Source organism: Athene cunicularia, unplaced genomic scaffold (genome assembly GCF_003259725.1).
Source record: "Athene cunicularia isolate RWA unplaced genomic scaffold, athCun1 SCF_12, whole genome shotgun sequence".
Lineage (NCBI taxonomy): Eukaryota > Metazoa > Chordata > Aves > Strigiformes > Strigidae > Athene > Athene cunicularia.
Genome location: NW_020799178.1, coordinates 42,033 through 50,975, shown reverse-complemented (window position 1 = coordinate 50,975; position 8,943 = coordinate 42,033). Strand labels below are relative to the sequence as shown.

Below are 8,943 nucleotides of genomic sequence, written 5' to 3'. Positions count from 1 at the left end.
CTCTATTGCCCCACACTTTCTCTCTCCCCTCTTCTCTCTCCAGCTGTTTCACAGCTGGCCTTCTTCCCCAGGCTTTGCCTCGTCCCCTGCTCAGACTCGAGCTGTTCAGCTCCTGCAGGCCTGGCCCAGCGGCTGTTGGGGGATCTGAGCTGCTCAGAGACATCAGGGCCTGATCTCTGAAGGAAGCAGATTTTGTGGTCTGACTCTGATCTGCCGAAGCTGCTTTTGTTACCCTTTCAGAAAATGGTTCACTAAGGAGTTGAGTAACTTCATGATGGGCCTGGAGATCTCTTCCAGCCTCTTTGTCCTTCAAATTCACTGCCTCTGCAGGCACTGTCTTTCAAGATACCTGTTCCCTCTTCACTTTTTAATTGCTCTGATGTCCTCTTGCTCGAAGGAGTAAACTGCTGCTGATGGCAAAAAGTGCTGTGCTGGCAGGGTCGTTTCACTTGTGAACTGTGTTTAGGAACTGGCTGACCCTTCCCATTTTCTGTCTCCATTTCTTCAGTCACTTCTTGTTACTAGATCCTACGCTTCCGATAGTGCCTTGTCTGTAGACGCTCAACAGCTTTTGTTCCCTTTTTTCTGTGAAAGTCAGAAGTTTAAAAAGAACAGCCAACCCCCCCCCACCTTCTGCCTGTTCATCACAGTAATGGAAAATATGCGTTCCAGTTGAGCACTGGGTTTAAGCCAGCTGCTCTTTAGGCTGCGTTCTTAAGGCAATGAGCCACTCTTCTATCCTTGACGTAGTGGATGAGCTTGGTCTCTTCACATGGCTTTCCTCTGCGTCTCTTTCCTGCTGCTCTAAGGGAGTGTTGAAGCAATTTACCCTGGGTATGTTAGCACGAGATGCTGTCTGCGGGAGAATTATTGGCAGTACCTGTGCTACTGAATTAAACAGCAGCAGTGAGTGTTGTGCTGAAGTGGTGCTCGGCCATCTCTAGTGCTAAACTGTTGGATGTTTCCAGGTACAGGTTTGGCCCATGTCAGCGGAAAAGCTCAACCAGTTCCTTGGCAGCTCTCACGAGCGGGGATGGGCCAGGGGATTTCCCAGCGGGAATTTTTAGGCATTCTGCAACCAAATTTTGTCTAACAAAATGGACAAGGGTAATCGTGCCAGTCGGCCTCCATTCCAGGGGATGGTCCCAGGCACATGCAATTTGTTGTTGTAGAGTTTTTGTATAGTTCAGTGGAAGTAAATTGGAAACCGGGAGTGCCTGCTTAGTGAGACCTGGGGAAAGCTCCTTCCCTTTGGTGTCGCTTCATTACAGAATGGTAATTACAGAATTACAATTTGGTGCCAGAGCCCTCTCCCGGGGAATAAAACTTCACATCTCCGAGGGTTTCAGAGGGTCCCCCATGTGAAATGCATCCCACAGGATGGTCTGGGTGCTTGGTATTGTAGCAGAGCTGCCTTCTCCCACCCAGGACAGGGTGAGCAGAAGGGGAACCCCATGGAGCCAAGGACGTTATCCAGGGAACTGACCCCAGAAGGAAGGGAGGTGTGGGGCAAGGGCTTTCTAAGGTTTGGTAACGTAACGCTTTTCACCGTCCCACTGTGTCTGTGTTGTTTTTGTTGCTAGTGTTTGAATTCAAGTGGTCTTGTTTTCTTCCCCTAAGAAGTCTGCCTTTTGCCCCTGACTATAATGGGTGAGCCACCCCTCTTGTCACTATCTCCATTCCTGAGCGTTTTGCTTCATTTCTCCTTCCCAGCACGGGGAGGAAGGGGTGAGTGAGCAGCTGCGTGGTGCAAAGTTGCCCTCTGGGCTCAAATCAGGGCCAAATTTGAGGATGGTATCCACCTAAACAGGCCAGAAAGTGAAAATCCACCAGGAGCTACGGCGAGTTGATGTCACGTTTTTAAATGTTTGGAAATGGCACGGGACATCGTGTTGGATTTGTTGAGATTTGTAACATTGGCGCAACAGGGGGGTTGAATCCCTGCACAGACCCCTCCTTGTTGCAGCGTGAGCATGTCGAGCCCCAGAGGGCTTTGACCTGCTGTCAAAGATCAAGAAGACTTTTCCTCCTTCCATGGGAGCAGATAGATTTTTGAGAGCTCTTTGTAGTTCGTTGAATACGAGTCTGGGAACTAATGTTCTGATTAAACACCTCCACCCAGCATCATGGGGGGTTCCTCATACAGTGGGTGAAGCGGTGGAGGGTCAGATCTACACATGGGTCAGGGGCTGCATTGGCCCCCCGCCTCCCGCTGCAGGAATGAGCCCAGGCAGAGGCGCTGTGAAACAAACATCGAACCTTTAATGAACTAAGGTGGAGAGAGCAGGGAGAGAGCTGGGGCTGGAGCGGGCGGGCGCAGGCAGTGTGTGGCGGGGATCTGGCTCCACGTCTCCTCTGCCCGCCTGTCTGAAGGGGTCGAGTTGCGGGCGGAACTCTGCCCCATGGCGTCCCGCAGGGTTCTGGCTCGCTTGGCGGGCATGTTGTTGCCATCGGATGCTCTCCGCTTGCTGCTGCCCGCCTGTTGCCTGCTGCAGCCTACCGCCACGCCATCCCCATCTGGCTTCGCCTCCCGCGGGGTTTTTGAGTGTTTTCCCACCCGTTGCTCCACCATCTTCCTCCTCTTGGGTGGGATGTTGTCCCGCAGGGAGGTCTCTTGTTCCCTGGGGCCCCTGGCCGGCACACGGCGCTTGGCCTGCTTGCCGCGCAGCCGGCTCAATGCAGGCAGCCCCCGGTAGGTGATGGCGCCCAAGGGCAGCGGCACGTGGGTCAAACCCACCCGGGGCTGCCTCCGCGGCACCTCCTCCGCCAGCTGTGCCGTGCGGTGCGGGTGACAGCGGGAGGGACGCGGGGGGCTGGACAGTGGACTCAGCAGTGGGATCCGCAGCGGGACACTGTCCAGGAGTTGCTGCAGGGGATCCTTCCTTGGGCTCTTTGAGGTCTCCTCTGCCTTCCTCGGAGGACTCTCCGCAGAGCTCTCCTCGACAGTCTCCGAGGGCCTCGGTGGCAGCCAGGTGGGCAGTTCTGCCGCCATCCCGCCCTGCTGCGCCGTGGGGTCCTGCGAGGGGGAGGCCGGCACCCCCCAGAAGGGGTCGGCGTCCCCCAGCATCGCGGCTGCCAAGCGGTCCTTGGGCCAGTCGCCCTGCGCCCCGTGCCCGAAGAAGTCGGGGGCTTCGCTGGAGGGGTCGGTGCTGGCAAGGCTGTCGAGGACATCGGGGAAGATCATTTCACCTTCCACCAGCATCACTGCCACTGCTGCCTGCTCGTTATTGCAGCCAGCCTCTGCCCTGTCCTCAGAGAGGTGGGGGAGCTCCCGTTAAGGGAGGTGGTCAGGCTGGGGACATCAGGGACACTGGGGACGGTGTCCTCGCCATCCCCCAGCCCTGCCGCCACGGCTCGCTCCTTGGGGCAGCGGCCCCCCGCCAAATACCTGCAGAGGTCAGGGAGCTCCTCGAGGACATCAGCAGGGAAGCTGGGTATACTGGGTGTTGAGCTGGTGTCTCCACTCTCCCCTAGATGTGCCACTGCTGCTTGGTCCTGAGGGCCATCATCCTCCACCGCATACATTGAGAGGTCAGGGAGCTCGTCAAGGCAGGCGGTGTTGGTGAGGCTGTTGGGGAAATCAAGGACATCAGGGACAGTGTCCTTACTGTTCCCCACCCCCACCAGCACCTGCTGCCACGTACTCAGAGAGGTCGGGGAGCTCACTGATGATGGCTGTTCGGTCTGGGACTTCAGGGACGGTGCCCTCGCTGTCCCCCAGCCTTGCCACCGCCGCCTGCTCCTTGGGGCTGCTGCCCTCTCCCAGGTAGGCAGAGAGGTCGGGGAGCTCTTGGAGGAAAGCAGTCACACCAGGGCTGTCGGGGACATGGCGGGTGGTGTCCTTGCTCTCCGCAGTGTTGAGCCAGGCGAGGAAATGGCTGGCGGTGGTGTCCTCTGCCTGCTCAGGAGAGTCCTCCGCGAAGGCATCGGGCTCCTGCTCGAGCAGGTCCACGGGCTTCAGCTGCACCAGCTGCCCCGGGGTCCCCATGGGCCCTGGCCCCCCCTGCCAGACGCTGGCCTGGGGCAGCTGGCAGGTGATGGGGGGCAGCTGGGCAGGCTCAGAGGCCGCCGGCAGCCCCGGGACAGAGCACAGCATGGCGGCAGTGACCGGTGGCGGCGCGGCTGCAGCACTGACGCTCTGACACCCCGTCGTCGGGTGGTTTGTTTCTGCCCCATTATGACATCACCCCTAACGACAGCCCGTAACCCGGGACCGGCTGTGAGCCGCTCCGCAGGCAATGGGCTTCTGGGCACTCCGGCCCCTCGCTCCACGGCTGCCCTCAGCCTTGGCTGAACCACAGCCCAGGTGTCACTGGGCCCTGTACCTACACCCTGTTGATGGCTGCTCGGAGCAAAACCAGCCTTGTGACTGCCGTGCAACTTTTCAGTGTTATTCGTCCTGGTGTAAAGCTCCCCAGATGCAGGCACCAACTGCCCTGGTACCAGCTCACGCAGGAGGAAGCTGAGGCACGGGCTGGCTAACGCCAGTGATGAAGCTGCAACTACTCTGTCCGTGCTGTATCTGCTGCCAGTCTGGAGGGTGGAAGGTGCCGCCTGGGGCCGAGGAGAGGAGAGTGGGGGGACAGGCAGCCGCGTCCTGACTCCTCGCTGGCTTCACTCCTGGCCAACTGCTTTTCCTCTGTGCCATAACATCCACACACCCATAAAATGCACCTCAGGCTAAAAGAAGGGTTAAGGCTGACATCAAAGCGAGCTGCACTGCAGCAGCTTTAGACCCGGCAGTTTGCTGATCGTTCCACTTTTGCAGGAGATCAGTGGCCAAGCGGGAGGCAAGACCCTCCAACGGCGCTGCAGCCCAGCCAGGGGCTCAGAGTCGCAGAGCAACACTCACCAGAGGCAACGCAAGACACAGCCACAGGTTTTGGTGTGACTTGAAACTAAACTCAACAGAGCAGTAAACACTCACCTCGATACACCTCAGACCAAATACTTCTTCATCATTCTTCGTGTATCCCCCGTGCAGAACTGATCCCGGCACAGCACTTCACCTCTAGAAGAACGTGTCTAATGATCTCAGCAAGGAACAAGGAGCTGAGATCCCCACGTCCTGGCCCTCGCTCTCCTTGAAATTATTCCACACACAGACACACACAAAATAAAAAAGATAACCAAAAGTTTGGAGAGCTTGCCGGCAGGGCACTCCACTGCCTGCCGGAGCGTGGTGTCACTTACGCCAGCTAGCGCTCTGTTCTGTTTCACAGGCCCTGGTTTATTTATTTTCTTAGTATGAAGAATCTGTTTGTGCTTCTACACTTCAACTTGCTGGATTGAGCAAAACTACCAGCTGGCCCCTCTTCTGGGGGAATGAGGCCCCCAACTTCTGTGGGTGAGAGGGGCCAGTCTGTGTTTCCAGCTCTCACCTGGGGTGTTGATCAGGACGGAGAGCTGGATGCCCCATCCCGCAGGAGCTTCCCTTTATCGTGGAGCTGGAGCACAGGGACAGAACCCTTCTGAGTGAGTCCTCGACACAGGTGCTCAAAACTAACCATTAGTGATGAACCCTAAATTCTCCCCAAACTGCATATATCTCCCCAAATCCCCTCAAAATCTTCCTGTGTTACAGCAAAATGCCCATATCCCTTTAAAAAGCGCTTATATCCTCCATATCAGCCCAAATACCCCCATATCTACCCAAATCACTCCCCATTACCCCCAAACCCCCATATCCCACCAGATCACCCCCAAAACAACCCATATTCCACAAATCACCCACCACCCCTTGTGCCCCAAGATCACCCTAACATCTCCACCAAACACCAGTCATATCCGTACAAATCACCCCCAAACCCACCCATATTGCCCAAAATCACCCCTAATATCCCTCACCCCCTCATATCCTCCCAAATCAACTCCACTGCCCCATATTCCCCTAAATCACCACCTCGTATTCCATTAACTACCCCATATCCACTGCATATATCATCCCCAAACCGACGCATATCCCACAAATCAACCCAAAACTTCCCCATACTAGAACCAAACCCCTCAATATACATTAAATCACCCCTAAAATCTACCCATATGCCCCAAAACCAATCATATGCCACCAAATCCCCCCCATAACCAGCCATATCACCCCAAATCACCCCATATATCCCCTAAGCCCCCATATCCCCTCAAATCACCCCAACCCCTTCCTTATGCCCCTAAATCACCCCAATATATCTCCCACAAATCTGGCCCCATACAACCCAACACCCCCATATACCACAAAATCACCTCAAAAACGGGCCATATCCTCCCAAATCAAAGCCCCATATACTTCCAACAACATATCTACCCCCAAATCCCCCCCAAAACAAGGCATATCCCACAAATCACCCCAACGTATCTCCCTGAAACACCCCCCATATATCCCACCAAATCACTACAGAAAAAGATATCCCACAAATCACACCCCCATTTCAGTGAGCCAGGGAGCAGGAGTCCAAAATCCTTCCCAGTCCATTAGCCAGAGAGCAAGAGTCCACCTTCCCTCCCTGAAATATGAGAGACCGGCAGAAGCCGCCCTGGCTCTCTGGCACCATTAGGCTAGGGATGAAAATTGGCCTCTGGCTCATGGCTAGGGAACAGAGGTGGCCTCTGGCTCCCTGACTGATTGGCTAGGGGAGGAAGTTGGCCTTTGGCTCTCTGGCTAATGCGCTAGGGATGGAAGGTGGCCTCTGGATGATGGGCTAGGCAAGGAAGGCAGCATCTGGGTCCCTGCTTAATAGATTAGGGGAAGAAGGTGGCTTCTGGCTTTCTGCCTAATGTCAAGGGAAGGAAGGTGACCTCTGGCTCTCTGGCTAATGACTTAGGCAAGACAGGCGGCTTCTGTCTCTCTTGCTAATGGGCTTGGGAAGAAGGTGACATCTGGGTCTCTGGCTAATGGGGTCAGGAAGGAAGTTTGCATCTGTCTCTGCTGCTCATGGGCTAGGAAGGGAAGGTGGCCTCTGGATTTATGGCTAATGGACTAGGGAAAGAAGGTGGCCTCTCTTTGATGTGCTACTCAAGGGATGTGGCCTCTCTCTCTGGTGCATGGTCTAGGGAAGGAAGGTGGCTTCTGTCTCTCTTGAAAATGGTCTGGGGAAGGAAGGTGGTTTCTGACTCACTGACAAATGAGCTAAGTAATAAGGTGGCCTCTGTTGTCTGGTGAATGGACAGGGAAATGAAGGTGGCCTCTTGGTCTCTGGCTAATAGGCAAGGAAAGGAAGGTGGCTTCTTACCTGATGGCAGATGTGCTAGGGAAGGAAGACGGCCTCTGGGTATCTGGCTAATGCACTAGGAAAGGAAGGCATCATCTGGCTCTGTGGCTAATAGGCTGGGGTTGGATGGTGGCCTCTGTCTTGCTGGGTAACAGGCTAAGAAAGGAATGTGGCTTCTGTCTTTCTAGCCAATGGGCTAAAGAAGGCCATGTGGCTGATGGCCTAATGAGGGAAAGTGGCCTCTGTCTCTTGCTATATCGCTAGGCTTGGAAGACGGCCTCTGTCTCTCTGGCTAATGGGCTAGGAAAGGATGGTGTCCTCTGGCTGTCTTGCTTCCCTAGCAATGGACTAGCCACCTCCTTCCCTAGCACAAGAGACACCTTCCTTCCCCAGACAGGCAACTGCCTCTCTGGTTAATTGGCTAAGAAGTAGGGTTGCCCCTGGCTCTCTTCATTCCCTAGCCCATTGAACAGAAAACCAGAGGGCACCTTCCTTCCCTAGCCCACCACCCAGAGAGTCAGAGGCCGCGTTAATTCCCTAACCAATGAGCCATATATCAAGAGGCCACCTGCTTTCCCTAGCCCATCAGCCAGAGAGACAGACACCCCCTTCCTTCCCTAACTCTTAGCCAGAGAGCATGAGTCCACCTTCCTTCCTTAGCAATTAGTCGCAGAGCCAGAGGTCACCTTCCCTGCCTGGCCCATTGGCCAGAGAGCCACAGGTCAACTTACTTCCCTGGCCCATCAGACGGACACACACACCTTTTTCCCTAGTCCATTATCGAGAGACAGAAGCCACCTTCCTTCCCTAGAGAATTAGCCAGGGAGCCAGAGGCCGCCTTCCTTCTCCAGCTACTAGTCAGAGTGCCAGAGGCCACCTTACCTCTTAGCAGGTCTCTCTGCTCCTTAGCCAGAAAGACAGAGGCAAACTTACTGACCTAACCCTGATCGGCCAGAGAGCCAGAAGCCACCTTCCTTACCAACCCCAATACCCAGTGATTTATAGGCCACACATTAGCCAGAGAGCCAGAGGCAACCCTCCTGCCCTAGGCCATTCGGAGGAGAGGCAGAATCCACATTTTTCCTCAGCCCATTAGCCAGAGAGACAGAGGCCATCTTCCTTCCCTTCGGGCTAATGGGCTAAGGAGGGAAGGTGCCCTCAGTCTGATGTGATAGTTAAGGATTGTGGCCTCTGTTGTTCTGGCTGACGGTCTGGGGAATGAAGGCATCATCTGTTTCTCTCGATTATGGGCTGGGCTAGGGCCAGAGGTCACCTTCCTTCCCTGGACCATTAGACAGAGTGACACAAGCCAACGTCTTTCACTAGGTCAGTATTCAGAGATCCAGATGCCCCCTTCATTCCACAGCCCATTAGCCAGAGAGCATGAGGCAAATTTCCTTTGCCAGCCCATTAGCAGGAGAGACAGAAGCCACCTTCCTTCCCTAGACCGTGAGCCAGAGAGAGAGAGGCCACATGCCTTAACCTGCACATCAAAGAGAGGCCACCTTCTTTCCCTAGTCTGTTAACCAGAGATCCAGAGGCCACCGTCCTTCCCTTGCCCATTAGCCAGGTAGCCAGAGGCCACCTTGTGTCCTAAGAATTAGTCAGAGAGCCAGAGATCAGCTTCCATCCCAGTCCATTAGCCAGAGAGCAAGAGACCACCTTCCTTCCCTAAAATATGAGAGACCGGCAGAAGCCGCCCTGGCTCTCTGGCACCATTAGGCTAGGGATAAAACTT

General features: G+C 55.1%; 1 long non-coding RNA gene across 1 annotated transcript in view; it reads left to right on the top strand.

The window, feature by feature from the left end:
• Positions 1-6,436: 6,436 nt before the first annotated feature.
• LOC113490530 overlaps positions 6,437-8,943 on the top strand; it is a 14,038-nt gene continuing 11,531 nt past the window's right edge. Inside the window, exons 1-2 of the long non-coding RNA XR_003400248.1 lie at positions 6,437-6,446; positions 8,350-8,357. This is a non-coding gene — a long non-coding RNA (uncharacterized LOC113490530). The remainder of the gene's footprint in view (positions 6,447-8,349; positions 8,358-8,943) is intronic.